The sequence below is a fragment of the Podarcis gaigeae genome, assembly GCF_964106915.1.
Source record: "Podarcis gaigeae genome assembly, chromosome: 14".
Lineage (NCBI taxonomy): Eukaryota > Metazoa > Chordata > Lepidosauria > Squamata > Lacertidae > Podarcis > Podarcis gaigeae.
In genome coordinates this window covers 45,414,141-45,434,183 of record NC_139690.1, presented here as the reverse complement: position 1 = coordinate 45,434,183, position 20,043 = coordinate 45,414,141, and the positions used below count along the sequence as shown (strand labels likewise).

Sequence of the window (20,043 nt, the reverse complement as noted above, 5' to 3'; positions counted from 1 at the left end):
TCCCGCTTGCTGTCCTGGCTTATGAGATAGCTACGCGCAGCCTCTCCCCAGCAATGGGAGCCTTCATCCCCTGCCTGGGAGAGGCTTCCTTTAAAGAGCGCACGGAGTGTGTTTGCGGCTCTTGGGCCCTTCTCCCTCCTCGGGGAAAAGCCCCCAAGAGCCGCACACACGCTCCCCGTGGCTCTTTAAAGGGAGCACCGAGCAGAGCCTCCCACCTGCATTCGTGCCATAAGTCGCACAGACATTTCCCCTTACTTTTTAGGAGGGGAAAAGTGTGTCTTATAGAGCGAAAAATACAGTACTTAACATAAGAAGAGCTCTCCTGGATCAGACTAAAGCCCCGTCTAGTCCAGCATACTGTTCATACAATGGCCAATTGGATACCTCTGGGCACTGTCCCCATTTATGATGCCTGGCCACTGGCCTTCAAAGAGTTGGAAGAACATAGCCCTTTCTGAAGCTTCTCCATTGAGGGCTCCCACATGGAAGATGGAGCGATCTAGTTTTCTCCATTTTCTTTCAGCCGCAGCATCAGTCTGTGAAATGCGGTATTAGTCACCCACCTTATGGGCAGGGTGTGTGTGTCTCTACTGCGATAATGTTCTCAGAATTAAGATACTGAGACTTCCTGGCTGTAAAATGCCCCAGAATCAATGCAGCCAAGTGGAAACCAAGCCTTATGAGCAGGCTTCCTCAAACTCTGCCCTCCAAATGTTTTTTTGGCCTACAATTCCCATGATCCCTAGCTAGCTGGACCAGTGGTCAGGGATGATGGGAATTGTAGTATCAAAACATCTGGAGGGGCTGAGTTTGAGGAAGGCTGCTTATGAGGAACGGTTGAGGGTATGTTTAGCCTGGGAAAAAGGAGGACATGGAATAGCCCTCTACATTTATCTCAAGGGCTGCCACATGGAAAACGGAACAAGCTTGTTTTCAGCTGCTCCCAAGGCCAGGACCTGAACTATTAGCTTCGAGTTGCAAGAAAGGAGATTCCGACTAAACATCAGGAAGAACTTTCTGGCGGTAAGAGCTGTTACCTCTCTCGCCCTGACCTAGCCACTGTGATCCACGGGACGGTCACCTCCAGACTTGATTATGGTAACTCGCTCTACGTGGGGCTGCCCTTGAGACTGACCCAGAAACTCCAGCGGGTGCAGAATGCCGCGGTGAGACTCCTTACACGAGATCACATTCACCCGGTGCTATACCAGCTGCACTGGCTCCCAGTGGAGTATAGGATCAGGTTCAAGGTGCTGGTTTCAACCTTTAAGTCCTATGTGGCCTAGGACCCGTGTACCTACGGGACCGCCTCTCCTGGTATGTCCCACGGAGGACCTTATGGTCTTCAAACAAAAACATCTTGGAGGTCCCAGGCCACAGGGAGGTTAGGCTGGCCTCAACCAGAGCCAGGGCTTTTTGGGCCGTGCACCCGATCTGGGGGAACTCTCTGTCACAAGAGACGAGGGCCCTGTGGGACTTGACATCTTTCCGCAGGGCCTGCAAGACAGAGCTTTTCCACCAGGCCTTTGGCCATTAATTTGATTCTGAATTGATTTTAGAATGAATTGATTTTAGAATACATTTCAATTAATTGATTGTGATTTTATGTAAACTGTGTTACTTTTACTGTTGTTAGCCGCTCTGAGCCCGGATTTGACTGGGGAGAGCAGGATATAAATAAAATAATAATAATAATAATAATAATAATAATAATAATAATAATAATAACAATAACAACAACAACAACAACAACAACAACAATAATTCTTCAACAGTGGAATGGTCTCCCTCAGAAGGTGGTGGACTCTCCTTCCTTGGAGGATTTTAAGCAGGGCTTGGGTGGCCATCTGTCAGGGATGCTTTAGTTGAGATTCTTGCTTCGCAGTGGGTTGGACTAGATGATCCTTGGTGTCCCTTCCAATTCTGCAATTCTATGAATGGAACTTGTACAGCTGCATTTCTTTGAATGGGCTGCTGCAGCTCTGCCAGCCTCTTATCGCAGATCCTCGAGGCTTTCTCTCTCTCTCTCTCTCTCTCTCTCTCTCTCTCTCTCTCTCTCTCTCGTTCAAACTGCAGCTTTTCAGCGCAGGAGACAGGAGTTCAAATCCGTCCACAGCCAGGAAGCCTGAATTGTGGGCAGAGTCTCTGGGCTGGAGCTTTCCTCGGAAACCCACAATTGATGCCACCCTGAGCGCTCTGAGCTCAGAACGGAGGAAGGAAATGACTGCTTCGCACGCAGTGCAGGCAAATGGTGGAACTCGCTCCCCTGGGAGGCCAGGACCGACGCCAACCTAGACAGCTTCCAGAGACGATTAGGCAAATTCACGGAAGAGAGTTTGCTTTGCCACCGCAGGTGGAGGCAGAAACACCGCTGAATGCCAGAAACCACAGGAGGGGAGAACGTTTTTGTGCTCAGGTCCTGCTTCTGGGTTCCTCACTGGCAGAGTCTGGTTGGCCGCTGTGAGAACAGGGTGGTGGACAAGAGAGGCTGCTGGCTTGGTTTCCTCTTGGCTGGGGGCCAATTCCAGAAAGGAATTCTTTTTTAAAAAAAATATTATTATTATTATTAATTTCTTTTTTAACACAATATTTCAGCACACCAATAACAAAACAAATAAATTCTTTGCTCTGCTGAGCTTGTGACTTCCCTACATCGCTTCAACCATACACACACACACACACACACACACACTTTTATTAATTTTTTAACATATCACTTCCAACAGTCATTTAACGTAACTTCTTATCTTATGCAACAACCTCTGAAAATTTTCCGTTTTCTATCACTTATTCTGCACTTCTTGATTTCTCTATTACTTTTAATTATCATTAACTATTAATTCTCTTCATAATCTTCCTTACAATATTTCATATAATCCTCCTTACAGAACTTCTTGCAGTCTCACTAGTGTAATCTGTTTATTACAGTTGCTTTTCAAATAGTTCAAATATTTACTCCAGTCTTCTAAGAATCTCTGGTCACTCTTGGTTGTGTTTACTGGTGTTCTTACATTCATCGGTGCCAGTCTTTGTCCATAGTAAGAGGCACAAAGAAACCATTTACAGTGGTACCTCGGGTTAATAACTTAGTTTGTTCTGGAGGTCCATTCTTAACCTGAAACTTCTTAACCTGAGGTACCACTTTAGCTAATGGGGCCTCCCGCTGCTGCCGTGCGATTTCTGTTCTTATCCTGAAGCAAAGTTCTTAACCTGAGGTACTATTTCTGGATTTGAGGAGTCTGTAACCTTAAGCATCTGTAACCCGAGGTACCACTGTACGTTGTCCAGTTGTCAAATCACATGTAGTTCAAAAGAATACCTTCCTCTGAAATTTTTAAAGTTTTCCGCACAGTCATAATTATATCATCTGCTCCTTTTATCCCAAAACTTAGTAAGTGCAGGTGTCAGGGTTTCAGAGACAGAGAGCGAAGGGGAAGGGTCCCAGGGTGATGAGGAGGAGGACGACAACGACCCGAGGTTGTCTCAGAGTCCGTCAAGCGATTCGGAGGATTCCCAAAAGGGAGCCCCCCTGGCCAGGCCGAGGGGCGATAGAGGGGGAAGCAGTCAGAAGCAGGAGAGCGGAGGGGGAACCCCCAGTGGGAGTTGGAGATCGGGACCGGCTCCTCTGTCGGAACGGAGTGAAAGGGGTGGAGTTACCAGTGTGTCAGAAAGAGCAGAACAGGAAACAAAGGGGGGAAAGAGTTCGGAGCAAGACGTCCTGCCGGGAGGGGTGGAGAGTAGCACCGAGAGCAGCGTAACTGTCGAAAGGAAGGTCAGAGGCAACGTACGCGCGCCAAGTTCAAATGTGGAGGCGCGCGGAAGTGAGGAGAGTCCTGGGGAGGAGCCTGGTCCCAAAGCGCGAAGGAGGGGGGAGCAGGCGTCAGAGGACTCAGCCTCTGGGGAGTCCCGGAGGGAGGGAACACAGGGGGGCAGGAAGACCCTGCGGAAAAGGAAGGAGAGGAAAAGGTGGAGCAGTACAAGCCTCTTAAACTGGTGCAGAGGCGGGACGGATTCAGAGGGGACTTCTACGATCTAAGAGTAACAGATCCGGAGCCACGGAGCTAGGATGTAATGCCAACAATGTTCTTCAATAAAACCTTTTGTATATAACTTGGACTGGACTTTGGTCTCTTGTGAGCTGGGACCACGGGTGGCTCTGACAGCAGGACATTGTCAAAACATTCTGACTCATTATTCTGACTTATAGCTCGTGCCCGTAACCACTGCCAACCTACTTTCTGTTGTTGTTGTTGTTTTAGACCATGACTCCCTTTTTCCCTCCATTGGTGTGGAAATCTGAGACAGCTCACTCTCAAAGTGTGCTCACTCCCCACCCTAACCCCAGGCCACTAGGTAATTCCACACTCTTTCTGTCGCAAGATCAGGCAGGAGGAAAAGGCATCTTGGGGAAGGGCCATAACTCACTGTTAGAGCATCTCCTTTGCAATTCAGAAAGGTTGAATCCCCAGGTATGTGAAATCATGGAGATCCATTGCGGCCCAGCAGTTTGGACCAGAGCTTTCCTAACTTTTCATGTTGGCGACACACTTTTTAAACATGCATCATTTTGTTGTTGTTTAGTCGTTTAGCTGTGTCCGACTCTTCGTGACCCCCTGGACCAGAGCACGCCAGGCACTCCTGTCTTCCACTGCCTCCCGCAGTTTGGTCAAACTCATGCTGGTGGCTTCGAGAACACTATCCAACCATCTCGTTCTCTGTCGTCCCCTTCTCCTTGTGCCCTCCATCTTTCCCAACATCAGGGTCTTTTCCAGGGAGTCTTCTCTTCTCATGAGGTGGCCAAAGTATTGGAGCCTCAGCTTCAGAATCTGTCCTTCCAGTGAGCACTCAGGGCTGATTTCCTTCAGAATGGAGAGGTTTGATCTTCTTGCAGTCCATGGGACTCTCAAGAGTTTCCTCCAGCACCATAATACAAAAGCATAAATTCTCCGGCGATCAGCCTTCTTTATGGTCCAGCTCTCACTTCCATACATCACTACTGGGAAAACCATAGCTTTTACTATATGGACCTTTCTTGGCAAGGTGATGTCTCTGCATCATTTTGCGACACAGCAATTCAGTTTTACCAGCAAATCGGAGGTTAAACTAACCCCTTTCCAGCCCTGAGAAGAGCGTTCATGCGACACACCTCTACACGGCAGCCGACACTTAAATGTGTCCCGACACACAGTTTGGAAAGCACTGGTTTAGACAATGCTGAGCTAAATCGCCCAATGGTCTGACTCAAGGCCTGCTTCCCACATTCCTTCTTTTTAAAATCCTATTTTTTCCAAAAAATCGACACATACATTTCAGTACATAGTAAAACATTTTTTCTTTGTTATTTTTGTCAACTTCCCGCCCCCTTTTCCATGGTGTTTTAATTCCTCTCTACAGCACTCTGTCTTCTGTATCTTAACGTCACCACTGTATAGATCCTCATAGTTCAAATCTTGCGTATTCATCATATAATAATATTTCCTTAAATAGTCCGAAAAAGGCTTCCATTCTTCCACGAAACCTTTGCCTTTAGGTTCTCTTATTTTGGCTCACTTTGCCTGTCCTCACAATCCATAATCCATTCCTTATCTAGTCTTCTTTGATCAGTCCCTCATAAAGTGATTACTGTGTGAGGACTTCTTTTAAAAGAAAACATAAAATAAAATACCCAGGGCTTGCATAGGACAAAGTTCACATAATGCTTGATTGCTTTTGAGTCACACCCATTGGCCCATCAAAATCCAAACTGGGTGGGTGTGACTCTTGGATTTCAGACAAATGGTTGTATCACACATTAGTCATGCTCAGATCTTTCAAAATCATTGCCCATGACTAACCAGGAATAACAACAGGATTTGACCTACTTCACAGGGCTGTTGTGGAGATAAAAGGTAGGAGGGGAGGATAATGTACCCAACCTCATGATTCTGGGAAATATCGACCATGTGAAGAAAAATAAGCATGCGTCACGCCCAGTGCCAGATTTACATATAAACCAAACAAGCTTTGGCTTAGGGCCGCACTCTCTTGGGGCCCCCCCCCAAAAAAATAAAGAAAAAAACTGGATGTACATTTCCAAAATATAAGATAAAAAGCAAATAAAGTAAAACCTACATACAGCAACAGTGTTTTGTGTTGTGTAGGCTCCTATGATGTAAGTCATGGGCCCTGCCTGCTAGCCTTCTCCCTCAAATATCACTGGTTTGCTCATTTCTGTATGATAAAATACATATTTTGTTATGTGCAAATGGCTTTAGATACCTGTTAGGTCCATCAATTACCATAGGGCATATATTCAACACAAAAAAACAGGGACAATTTGTTGTTGACAAATGACAACTGGACATATAAAGGGCCCCCATTACCTTCAGTAGCTTAGGGCCTCATCAAACCTAAATCCAGCCCTGGCCACACTAGAAAAAAAACAGCGCCTGCCTCTTTAAGAGCCCCTTTAAGCTGCAACGTTAAGTTGGCCTGATATTTACAGAAAAACACCAAAACCAAGCCTCATAAAATAAACGAAAGATTCGCCTGTGTTTTAGTGCAGATGTAATATGCACATGTTTGTATGCATATTTGTATTTTTGCTAAACAAACAAACAAGCGTTTTGGTGCATCTCTCTTAGCTGGAGAGGTGCAGTGCAAAATTTTCAAACCCAAATGAGGGTTTTCCTTTTAGGGTGGGGGCTGGGGAAGGCGTGAGTTAATTGGCTTTGCCTTTAAATGCATAGGGAGTGAAATTTCTCCCCGGCTCCTACAGATTGTACAATGTAATTGAGAAATAAAACAAATGTGGAGTGATTGCTTTCTTTAAAAGCATTAGCATAGAAGCAGCAGGTAGGTCTCAAAATGCTGTTTGGGTTGCCAGCAAAAACGGGCCACCCATGAGCCTCGTAAACCGGTTGCCTCAGGACAGCTGGGCGAGGCAGCAGAATGAATGAATGAATCTTCACTTGCGTCAGCCATCAGCCATAGCAATAAAACAACAATACGATATACAAAGAATAGAAATAACCGGTCAATTATATAAAATACATTTTAGGGTTTTGAATCAATAATCAAATAGTGGGTTTTATTCTGATTGCCCCAGCTAAAAACCTTCTGCTGTCGCCTGCTCATCTTGATCTGCTAAGAGAAAGGACACTGTGGCTGTGGCTGGGCGACCCGGAATGGACAATAAAAGAGGGGTGATAATCTCATTCCTCAAGTCTTTATAGAGAGTGCATGTGCCACTGATTCGGTACTGCCATCTCCACAGGGACATAGTCCCACGGAGGACCGTACGGTCTTCAAATAAAAACTTCTTGGAGGTCCCAGGCCACAGGGAGGTTAGGCGGGCCTCAACCAGAGCCAGGGCTTTTTCGGCTGTGGCTCCGATCTGGTGGAACGCTCTGTCACAAGAGACTAGGGCCCTGCGGGACTTGACATCTTTTCGCAGGGCCTGCAAGACAGAGCTGTTCCGCCAGGCCTTTGGCCAGGGCGCAGCCTGACCCCCTCCTTTGGCAACCCTCACAGAACTCTAGCCCAATGATTGCCATTAATTTGATTCTGAACTGATTTTAGAATGCATTTTAATTAATTTACTGTGGTTTTATGTAAATTGTGCTATTTTTACTGTTGTTAGCCACTCTGAGCCCGGCTTTGGCTGGGGAGGGTGGGATACAAATAATAATAAAAATTATTATTATTACAGTACCTCTGGATGCAAACGGGATCTGTTCCGGAGCCCTGTTTGCATCCTGAGTAGAACGTAACACGAGACTGCACGTCTGCGGATCGCGTTTCGCTGCTTCCGCTCATGTGCGTGACATCATTTTGAGCGTCTGCGCGAGTGGTGAAACCCGGAAGTAATGCGTTCTGTTACTTCCATGTTGCCACAGAGCGTAACCTGAAAACGCTCAGCCTGAAGCATATTTAACCCGAGGCATGATTGCATAGGCATTTTTCGTGTGGCATCTGTTGGAATCGTCCCTCAAGGGCAGCCGAGGGCAATACATTCATTCTTGTGAGAGAAGAAGAAGAGTTTGGATTTGATATCCCGCTTTATCACTACCTGAAGGAGTCTCAAAGTGGCTAACACTCTCCTTTCCCTTCTTCCCCCACAACAAACACTCTGTGGGGTGAGTGGGGCTGAGAGACTTCAGAGAAGTGTGACTAGCCCAGGGTCACCCAGCAGCTGCATATGGAGGAGTGGAGACGCCAACTCGGTTCACCGGATTACGAGTCCTCCGCTCTTAACCACTACACCACACTGGCATTTAGGGGCAGCGGATCTGGGCCTGCAAGCAGTGTGTGTCTGCCCCTGCTGCCATCACACACACAGCCTGCTAGCCTTCTTTGAGGCTTCCTTTTTCTTCCCCCTCCACCTTCGCCAGACTTGTCAGCAGCAGCAGAGCTGTTGTCGGCAGCAGCATTCTCTGTGTTACCTCAGGTGGCCAAACATCCCGGGCCGGCCCTGGTTGCCAATGTCTTTCCAGGTCCAGAGCAGCTTTTGAAATGCATGCGCCGAATGATGGACGGAAGAGCAATTTGTGTGTGTGTGTGTTTTGTTGTTGTTGTTCGGTATTTGAATAATCTTTATTAATTTAAATTACACCATTACACAAAGTATTTACAATCTCATACTACAAAAAGAAAATTAAAGAAAAAACAATTAAGAAAAAAGAAAATACAGTAAAAAGAAAGAAGAAAAAGCAAATTTACGTACATAAAAACCCCTTAATCTTCCTAATTAATACTTACTTAAATGCTTAAATAAAAAAGACTTCTGACAAAACGAGTCTTCCACTCATTCTCATTGTACTGTTTATACTGTCGTTTCCACCCCCCCCCCCCCAGGTTTATATCCTTTAATATTGTTCCCATCTACTCCACAAACGGGATTTGTTGTGTTTACAAGTATCACTCAAGTTCCGCTCATATGGTGTGATTGGTACAATATGATTTTTTTATAATCCTTAAATATTCTCCATTCTCCAAATATTTTCTGCTTTTGAAATGCATGCGCCGAATGATGGATGGAAGAGCAATTTTGGGCTTCCTGCAAAACGTTTCTGGCAAGCCGCTGCTGCTTCCTCCAGCTGTTTATGTGGGTCCATCTACAGTCAACTCCCATATGCAAAACAGCTTCCTTGTTTTATTTCTAATGATGCTTTTGGAGGAACTCCAGGCTGGGTTTCTCTGGAAGCAGCTATCAAAGGTCGCAGGGAAATGTTCTCCTGAATTGCAGCTTCCCAGCTTGAGTGTGGATTGAATCAGCCCTCCAGCCTTTACCAACAGACAGGTGGCTCTCAAAGGACCCCAAACACCTGAGAATTTGTTTCGATCAGAGTCAGGGTGGATTTGATTTAAATCAAATCGATTTAAATCACGATTTAAATCACTAGTCAGTCAGACTTGATTTAAATCACCAGAAAGACTCATTCTTGCTGGTATAATCTTAATATTTAGAACCAGATGAAGGTTTCGTTTTCGGAATAATACATTTTCAGAGTGGTTTTTACAGTTATATCAAAAATTACTGATTTGGTTCTACTATTAGAAATACCTTAACAGGTAATTATGAACTTATTGTGAGGTTTGATAAGTTAACTGTTTATATTTGGACAACTTTTCTGTTGTACTTTATTGGAAGGAGAAAAAAAAAACCATTTTCTTAATATCAAGTGAAGCAGTTTAATTAACTAAAACAATAACATTATAGTATATGTATCCATGTTTGTTAACTGATGTGGTTAAACAATATGTGTTTTTTTTTTAAAAAAAACAACCTTAGACTGAGTTTTAGCACATGAAAAACTTAAAACAAATCCTTATTCCCTGATGAATAGCCTTTGGACTATAATGTAACTTAAATAGAAAACTATCTTTAGTAAGATTTTCCCTCCAAAAGCATTTTATTTTTAAAATCCGATTTAAATTTTAAAAATCTGATTTAAATAGGGGAAAAACTGATTTATTTATTTATTTATTTATTTATTTATTTATTTATTTATTTATTTATATCATTGATTTTTAGCCACCCTGAACAGAGTTGAGGGAGTTTTAGAACCACGTTCCTTTGTTGGTGCTGCCCTCCCCATTGATCATTACCAATCAGCAGCCCAGAAGCTTCTAGCCCAAAGATGGAAGGAAGATAAAATATCTACAGAAGAAGAGTGGACAATAAAACTGATGGACTATGCAGAGATGGCCACAATGACTGGAAAAATCAGAAACCAGGATGACAAAAACTTCAATAAAGACTGGGGAAAGTTTGTAATCTATCTGAAAACACACTGTTAACAGATAAAAACATTAGCAGGGTTGAAAGAACACTTGCAAACACTTGCACTCCTGGGAAAGCCATAGCTTTAACTATACGGACCTTTGTCGACATAATCAAAAAATAAAAGCAGAAACGACCCATGACCCTGAGATTAAATCTCATGTTCTACCAGTTGAAAATTGTTCATCTGTTTCATTCCTCTCTACGAATGTTTCATTCAAAGAAGAGACGACCCAACATTTTGACTGTTTTGCCCCCACAGGGACACCATCAACCCTCGTATAGGACACCTGGATAAGGCCCTTCCAATATGGACCTCCCCATCCAGGTGAGCAGTGGTGACCCCCCCAAGGAAGACAGAGTCTGCATCATATCCTTTCTTACATTTAAATACCACCCTTTCCTCAAGGTGGGTGTCAGGGAACTGCCATCGGAGCCAGAGGGAGAGGGAGGGCTCCAGAGGGGTTCCGGAGAGCGTCCCGGGAGGGAGAGAAGCAGCCCATCTTCTGGGGAAGGAATTCAGCGTAGCACCAGTGGGGGGCAGATGGGGGAATCGGCGAGGTGGCTCCATGACTCCTCGCCGGAGACCAGTGGGGAGAGCACGGGTCCTCCGCTGCCCACACCCTCCCTGCGCAGAAGGCTTCTGCGCAGGGAGAGTAGGTGGCGACTAGGCGTCAAAGAGCTTCTTTGCTGGAAGAAGTTCAAGAAACGCCCACTGACGGATTCTGCCAGCGATTGAGACAGCCACGGGTGAGTGGCTGTCCGGACAGAAAGGGTTCACCCAGGTAACCCAGCCAGGTGTGGCGATGATTTACGCACGAGCAACCCCCAGAACCATTACAGTGGGGTACGTGGTTCTCCCCTCCCCCTTTTCTCCTCACAGCAACCCTGTGAGGCTGAGAGGTATTGACCCCAAGAGGCTATGATGGCCCCAGGGATACCCAGTGAGCTCTGTGGTTTAAGGAGGTCTCGAACCCTGGCCTCTGAGGTCCTGGCCCAGTGCTCTAACCATGACTCATGCATTCATGAATCAAGACTTCCCCTTCCACGCTTTATCAGTTGTTTTATCTCTCCAACAACCAAAAAAACCCCCCCAACAACAGTGTTTATTTTGTCGCTGTGGGAACCTTGGCATCAGGGTGACGGAGAGGATATTGTCAATATCCCCTTGGCTTTCTTCCTCTTTTTATTCTGTTTCGGCAAAGCCGGTTGCTATTTTTGTGGCAGACATGGGAGGGGATGGGAGAGAGAAGGAAGCCTTGCCCTGAGATCTTCTGAGGAAGACTAGTGCTTATTAAGAAGAGAGGAAAGCAAGAAAGAAGCCGCAAGCTAAAACAAAAAAATAATAATAAATGCTGCTTGCGTCATTTTCCTTCTCTGTGCTTGGATACATTAGGTGGCTCCCCAAGGCAGGCTTCAACAACATGGAGAAGGCCTCTGGATCCCAGCTCTTCATGCATTCCTTGCCCTTTGCCATCAGTCCCAGCTAGCATGGCCCATGGGCAAAGGATGATGGGAGAGGTAGTCCGGCAACATCTGGAAGGCCACAAGTCATCGTCCCCCCGCCACATGGGGACTTCATCTGCACTATACGGAGAAAGCAGTTGTTGTTGGCATGCATCTACAGATACAATGGAGTGTGTTTCCGGGGGTGAAGTCAGACTGCTGTGTTAGCAGCCCCAAAGTGACCTCCCCGAGGTGCAAACCTAGGTAGTGTGTATGGGGGTCCTGGGCTGCCCAGACAACAAGACCCCCTTCTCGGCCTTGCTGAGGTGGTCCAAAGGAAAGGAAAGCAAGAAGAAGAAGGAGAAGGAGAAGGAGAGTAGTAGTAGTAGTAGTAGTAGTAGTAGTAGTAGTAGTTTGGATTTGATATCCCTCTTTATCACTACCCGAAGGAGTCTCAAAGCGGCTAACATTCTCCTTTCCCTTCCTCCCCCACAACAAACACTCTGTGAGGTGAGTGGGGCTGAGAGACTTCAAAGAAGTGTGACTGGCCCAAGGTCAGCCAGCAGCTGCAGGTGGAGGAGCGGAGATGCGAACCCGGTTCACCAGATTACCAGTCCGCCGCTCTTAACCACTACACCACACTGATGTTTGGCACCAGCTTGGCTGTAGGAGTTGCTGGAAGGAGGCGTACAAGGCGCCACCCAACCATCTTCAGGACTCCATTCCGTATTGTGTAGGGTTTGCTCTTCAGACTTGTCTTCTCTCAAAGATATCATAACAAGGCACCAGAGATTTAGGATCAGAGTTTTGCTTCTCTTAGATGGGCTACCAGCCCCTCACTCCCCTCTACAGCACTTGCAGGAACCGCTTTCTTGACCGTTGGACCCACTCTTGGACTTGTCCGCTCAATCCACCAGAGACTGTCTTCTCATGCAGGGCAAGAGGAGGTTAAGGGGTGATATGATAGCCATGTTCAAATATATAAAAGGATGTCACACAGAGGAGGGAGAAAGGTTGTTTTCTGCTGCTCCAGAGAAGCGGACACGGAGCAATGGTTCCAAACTACAAGAAAGAAGATTCCACCTAAACATTAGGAAGAACTTCCTGATAGTAAGAGCTGTTCGACAGTGGAATTTGCTGCCAAGGAGTGTGGTGGAATCTCCTTCTTTGGAGGTCTTTAAGCAGAGGCTTGACAACCATATGTCAGGAGTGCTCTGGTGGTGTTTCCTGCTTGGCAGGGGGTTGGACTCGATGGCCCTTGTGGTCTCTTCCAACTCTATGATTCTATGATTCTAAGTCCCTAACTCACCGAGGGCTTGAGACCCATCGGCTACCCTCACCTGGTTTAGTCGGCCAGTCGAAGCCTTTCCCAGGGTGTGAAAGCAGTATCACGCCACTTTAAACAGTCATGGCTTCCTCCCTGCAAAAGACTCCTGAGAAATGTAGTTTATTAAGAGTGCCGAGAGTTGTTACGAGACCTGTTCCCCTCACAGAGCTACAATTCCCAGAGAAATGAGAAGAGGAATTGACAATTCCTGGTGTTCCCTGGGAAGAGGAATAGACCATTAAACCGCTCCTAGAATTGTAGATCTGTGCAAGGAACAGGGGTCTTCTAACAACTCTCAGCACCCTTAGAAAAACTACACTTCCCATGATTCTTTGGGGGAAGCAATGACTAAAATGGTTCAATACTGCTTTAAATGTACAGTGGTATCTTGGGATGCAAATGGGATCTGTTCCGGAGCCTTGTTCACATCCTGAGTAGAACGTAAGACGTGACTGCGCGTCTGTGCGGTCACGTTTTGCTGCTTCTGCGCATGCGCGTGACGTCTTTTTGAGCATCTGCGCATGCGCAAGTGGCGAAACCCAGAAGTAACGCACTTCGTTACTTCTGGGTTGCCGTGGAGCGTAACTTGAAAACGCTCAACCTGAAGCACATTCAACCCGAAGTATGACTGTATAGTGAGGAGTTCAGGGGAAGGGCGGGGGTGGAAGGCTAAGAATGAATAAAGCATGCTCCAAGTTGTGGAGTTGTTGAAGCTCAAATGAATATGGGAGAAGGGATTTAGCCGCTGGGGCAGGAGGGACGTTGAAGCCCTGAGAGGCACCTTCCTGCTGCTAGGAAACGTGGGTAACAAGGAGCCTTTTCCTTCGATCTATCCAGGTTAGGGTGGGGCAGGAGTTTTCCTTAATGAGAACTCCTTGATGAGTGTCTCCTTAATGAGCTTGGGAAACCCCAAGGAATGAAGAAATAAAATATTTCAAGGCACTCTGCCAACATGGGAAGGGGGGTTCGGCCTTCTCTGCCTGCCACCGGGGGCAGACTCTGGTCTTCCAAATTTCAGCAGCACCCTGTGCAAGGCCAACATTTAGTGCCTCCTGCCTTTCGCCTTCCGTTCTCCTCAATTCACTGCATCATAGAAGAAGAAGAAGAGAAGAAGCGTTTGGATTTGATATCCCTCTTTATCACTACCCTAAGGAGTCTCAAAGCAGCTCACAACCTCCTTTCCCTTCCTCCCCCACAACAAACACTCTGTGGGGCTGAGAGGCTTCAGAGAAGTGTGACTGGCCCAAGGTCACCCAGCAGCTGCATGTGGAGGAGCGGGGAAGCGAACCCGGTTCACCAGATTACGAGTCCACTGCTCTTAACCACTACACCACACTGGCTCTCCCTTCCGCTCAGCACCCAGTGTAAGTTTCAGGGGCTGGACAGAGGAGGAGGAGTGGTGGAGACCACCTCCCAAACCTGACCCTTCCAGGGAGGAGGAAAAGGAAGACATTATAGATTTACAACAGGGGTTTGAGGGAGGTCATAGCTCAGAGGCAGATGAGGGGAAAAGCTAGGAAATAATGGGAGAGGAGGAGCAGGCAGAGCTAGAGCAACATCTGGCTGACACACCACTAGAAAGCATTCCAGACCCTCCATCTCCCAGAACCCGGCGGGCCTTAAAAGTAGGAGAGCAAAGGGCTCAAAGACGGAGGGTACTTAGCAGCATCCGTAGAGATGATGACGAATGAGGAAGTGGGAGAGACGGGGATGGAGATTCACCCAGGACAACAAAAAAACACAATGGAGTGAAAGGAGGGGCTATCTTGAGGACTGTGTCTTAAAAAAAAACTAATGGAAAACAGCATGGAATGAAAATGTTGCCACTTGCAGGTTAACAGATATATGGACTTTGTTAAATAAGATAGTGAGTCATACACCAGTGGCTGATGGACAAGATAAGAATGGTTAAGATCAGAATGATGAAAGTGGAAAACAACAAGGAAGAAAAGCAGAAGACTAATGAAGGATATTATCTCTCAGTATCCAGAACATGGGAAGCCCCCTTCTGGTGTTTGTTTTGGTTTGTTTTTTTTTGGTTTTTAATTTGGAGTGCTCAATTGGCTGTACTGTTTGTACAGTGGTACCTTGGGTTAAGAACTTAATTCATTCTGGAGGTCCGTTCTTAACCTGAAACTGTTCTTAACCTGAGGTGCCACTTTAGCTAATGGGGCCTCCCGCTACTGCAACACCGTCAGAGCACGATTTCTGTTCTCATCCTGAGGTAAAGTTCTTAACCTGAGGTACTATTTCTGGGTTAGCGGAGTCTGTAACCTGAAGCTTCTGTAACCTGAGGTACCACTGTATTTTGATTTGGTATGATTGGAATTGATTTTTTATTAACTGGATGGTTTTTAATTGAAAATGAATAAAAATTATGTGTGTGCTTTTTGGTGTGTTTTTTAAAGAAAGCTCTTGGATGAGACTATCTGAGAAGTCCTGATTGATCCAGCCAGCGTCCCGTCTTCGATCAGCATCCTGCTTTCCCAGTGGCCCACCAGATACCCGTGGGAAACCCACAAGCAAGACCAGAGTGAAAATCATGCTTGCCCCATTTGCAATTCCGACCAACTGATCTCCAGAGCCGCTTCCTGCCTCTGACAGTGACAGCAGAACAAAGCCTTTGTTTTGTTTCATTTCACATTTCATTTGCAATCCACCTTTCAATATTACCAAACGGGGTGGTTTGCAACAAAATAGTCAGGAAAGATCAAACACATAATAACAATCTGATCCAGTACAAAAAATGCCATGATAACTTTAACATAAACAACTTATATCAAATAAAGCAATATTCAATAATCCATTAGAATATAATAGTAAACAGTAAAATTAAAGACCAGCAAATAATAATCAGTTTGCACTTAGCAGTTGCAATAAAGAATTACTGAACTATAATCAATAAAAACAAATCACAATGCATAAAATAGCACAAAACGATGTAAAAGGGTCAAATTGAAGAACAAGGACACACAGCTTATAATTGTATTTTATTTTTTAATACCCCTGAACTCCCCTTCTCTGCTGTCCTCAAAGTCATGGTCTGGGAAAGGCTCCCAGGGCTGGAGAGAGGAGCAAGGCGGGTGAGAAAAGCCATTGCCTGGTGGCCAGTACAAAGTCTCCCTCTCCTCCCCTTGTGGTTAATAGCTGCTGATAGCCACATCCTCCATCAATTTGCCCAAGCCTCTTTGAAAGCCATTCAAGCTTTCAAAGCCATGGCCATTGCTCCATTGGGGATTCACTCCCGGTTGGGTCAGGGAGAGATGGGTCAGGATGACCCCAGATGCTGCCTGCATGAGTCACTGCTCAGGGCTGGATTCCTTGGAATTCAGAGACTCGCTCCAAGCAGTAACTCATGCAGAGTCTCAAGGGGGTGAGTAAGTCTTACCTTTTCAAGATTACAAAAAGTTTAGGGGTCAAGACAGAACACTGTGCCTACTATCTTCGATGACTGAGGTGGCAGAAGTTTGTGACTTGGCAATCTGAAGTTTCAGGAAAAATCGTCTGTGATTCATTCTGAAAAATTGAGTGTGAAAAATAGAGAGAGATGCATCATTTTCCAATTTCCACAGTTTTGTCCGAAGAACTTGTTGTACTAGTTACTTGATATTTCAACATTCCTGGGACAAATGTATGAACTGGTCTCTTTCTCATGGAGATGCCTAGTATGCTGTTTGTACAATTTCCAGAAGCTCATTTGCGGACAGCTTGTGTTTTCGACATCCTTCACTGACACCAGTTACCAAAATGGCTGGATTTGGAAACCATTAGGGATGAAGGAGGAACTCAATTTGCAGTGGGAGGTGAGCCTAGCGAACTCACATTTCCTGAAACAATACATGAACTGAAACCTTGCTACCTTTCAAAATTCGCACTTGTCTGAAATTTGCACTGCAGCTTTCCAGCTGCGTAATTTGTACGCAAATGCATATAATAGGATAAAGTGTGCGTAGAAATGTATATGTTGGTGGAAAAAATAACCTGCAAAAATGTGTTATGTTAAGGACACCTGCTTTGTAAAAATGCGGACATGAGACAAAATGGTGTAAAATATGTATATTGGGAGTAATTCACACCGAAATGCTGGTGAATTTCCGTGAGGCAAATATTTTTTGCAACCTTGGTGTGGAAATGTGTAGAAGTGAATGAGAATGGAAAAATAAAAACCCCGAGAGAAACTGAAGCTGACAGATTCATGAGTCCCTAGATGTCATGAAAACAGTTTTCAGCAGAAATGGGGAATCTCAGACCTAGAGCCAGAATGTGGCCCTTGTTGCTCCTCTATCTGGCCCCTGGGTGGAAGTGTGGAACCTTATCATAGGAAGGCAAGAGTCTTGTCATTCTCCCACCCACTTTCCCCTCTGACCCACCACTGGCATGGAGTCCGTGAGGGGATTCAGCCCATGGCGCTGAAACTTGTTCCTCATCCTTGGTTAATCCTGACAGGAGGTAGCTTATAGTCTTCCCCACAGCTCACATTTCTCCCTTCTCTTCCCTCACCTCTTTGGCGCAGCCGGGATTCCACATTCAATTTGACCACAGTATAGCGTTACCTTCGAACCCTAAACTCTGGCTGATAGTTACTTGTAGCCGAGTGAAACAAGCCAGCTTTATCAAACATGGTTTGACATCCAACTTTCCCCCTCAGCCATAAATAAGATTAACCACAGTTTGTCAGCTTCAGGCTACGCCAACAGCTGCAGTTCATCTGAAACAGAAGTGAAAAGTCCCCAAGCTCCTCTCACAGTTCTGTCCAAGGAGCTGGTGCAGCATGGGACCACGCAAGGCCTGTTTCTTGTCCAAAGACAGTGTGTGTGGTGCAAGGCAGGAAGAGAACTTTAGGTCAAAGCCAGCGAATGTGGGAAATCTGGTTTCGTGTAGTTCTGGAAAGAGGGGCTGACTGTTAAGCCGCTCTGGAAATTGAAGCTCTGTGAGGAGAGTTCTCCTAACAACTGTCAGCACCCTTAACAAACTACAGCTCCCAGGAATCTTTGGGGCAAGCCACGGTCGTTCAAGTGGTTGTTGGCATCCGCCAGTCTCGAGAGACAATGGAGTGCGCCTCTGGGGGTGAAGCCAAACCACTGGAGAATCACAGCGCCTGCTGTGGCTGCAGAGATCGGTAACTCATAATGGCTGCCTCCTGTGTTGTTTTTGCTGTGTTTACAGCACAGAAGTGACCTCCCTGGGGTGCAAGCCTGGGCGGTGGGTATGGAGCTCTTAGCGTGCCCAGATGACAAGACCCCCTTTCCCTCTTGGCCTGGGTGGTGTGGTCCAAAGGAAAGCAGAGCGAGATGTTTGGCACCAGCTTGGCTGCAGAAGTTGGTGGAAGGAGGTGTACAAGACACCCACCCACCCAACCGTCTTAGGCACTCCACTCTGGATTTGTGTAGGAGTTACTCCTGAGTGCTTTAAAGACACAATGGGGCTGTGACCTTGGTGGAGTCAAGGCCCTGCAGGCTGAACCTCCTTTAATGTCTTGATGCAATCAGCATAAATGCTGGAGATTTCCTTACTGTTGCGTTGAACTGGAGATATGCAAAAAGGTCCTGTTTATTTCCCCCAATAAAAGCATAGCTGGTTCTTCGGTGTTCTTGCAAGGAAGCCATTAGAGCACTTAAAGGTAAAGGTAAAGGGACCCCTGACCATTAGGTCCAGTCGTGGCCGACTCTGGGGTTGCGGCGCTCATCTCGCTTTATTGGCCGAGGGAGCCGGTGTACAGCTTCCGGGTCATGGGGCCAGCATGACTAAGCCGCTTCTGGCGAACCAGAGCAGCACACAGAAACACCGTTTACCTTCCCGCCAGAGTGGTACCTATTTATCTACTTGCACTTTGAGGTGCTTTCGAACTGCTAGGTTGACAGGAGCAGGGACCGAGCAACGGGAGCTCACTCTGTCGCGGGGATTCGAACCGCTGACCTTCTGATTGGCAAGTCCTAGGCTCTGTGGTTTAACCCACAGTGCCACCCGCATCCCATTTGAGCACTTACGGTTTGTTAAAATGGGGGTGGGTGGGTGTGTGAAAATTTTGAAACCATATGATGAATAGGGACAGAAGAAAAATTCAATTTGGTGCACATTCAAAGCCAAATCTATCAAATCCACACTTCCCAAAACTCCACAAGAACTGGAACACAACCATTCTCCAAAATCTGCACTGATCCGAATTTTTTGATGCAGTTCTCCAAACAAAATATGTCTATTAGGGGAAAGATGAGGATGTTAATGAATAGAACATGCATAAATGCACGGTATGCACCGCCAAAAATGTGTTTATCAAGAGAAATTCACTCTAAAATATGCTGGTGGGTTTTCATGAGGATTAAAAAAGCAAATTGCAAAATTGCTGGAAAATGTGGAGAGCTGAAGCTTAAAAAATGCGAGGAAAACGAAACTTGATAGATTCTCCCATCCCCAATAAGCCACAGAAGTGAATCTCGTTTCTGGAAATTCACCACATTTGATTCACAGTCAGAGCAAGCAAAACTATTCCTTGAAGCATGGAAATGTGTTTAGAAGAGGCAGGAGTCTTTTTGAAGTGTAGCTTCTCAGTCTTTCTTCTCTGCAAGAAAGCCAATATCCAAGTGCCTTAGAAAATGGAGTTCACAGTCTGTTGAAGGCGATCTGATTCTAAGATTTCTTCCTGAGACCCACTGCTGGTTAGAGTAGAGCACAGAGACCCAGAATCTGTGTCACTCTGGGTGGTTGTTGGACCCCAGCTCCCATCCCCCCTGACCACTGGCCACGCAGACTGGGGCTGATGGGAGTCGGAGTCAAAATATGCAGGCTAGCCAGTGCCACCGATATAGAAATTGACAGGGCAGTGTTCTGACCTGAGGATGGAGGATGGATGGCGGCTAACAGATTGAGGTTGAATTCTGACAAGACAGGACAGGAGGCGGGCAGGTGCGGAGGACTCCCTGGTCCTAAATGGGGTAACTGTGCCCCTGAAGGACCAGGTGCACAGCCTGGGAGTCATTTTGGACTCACAGCTGTCCAGGTGCAGGTC

General features: G+C 46.1%; 1 protein-coding gene and 1 long non-coding RNA gene across 2 annotated transcripts in view; one reads left to right on the top strand and one right to left on the bottom strand.

Annotated features, from left to right (window-relative positions):
* Positions 1-20,043, bottom strand: part of LOC310831093 (myosin-11) — a 1,553,087-nt gene that overhangs the window by 1,283,170 nt on the left and 249,874 nt on the right. The gene's annotated exons all lie outside the window — the stretch shown is intronic.
* Positions 2,064-6,085, top strand: LOC310830938. Its single transcript, XR_014557705.1, has 2 exons — positions 2,064-3,401; positions 4,167-6,085. It is a non-coding gene; the product is annotated as an uncharacterized lncRNA (long non-coding RNA).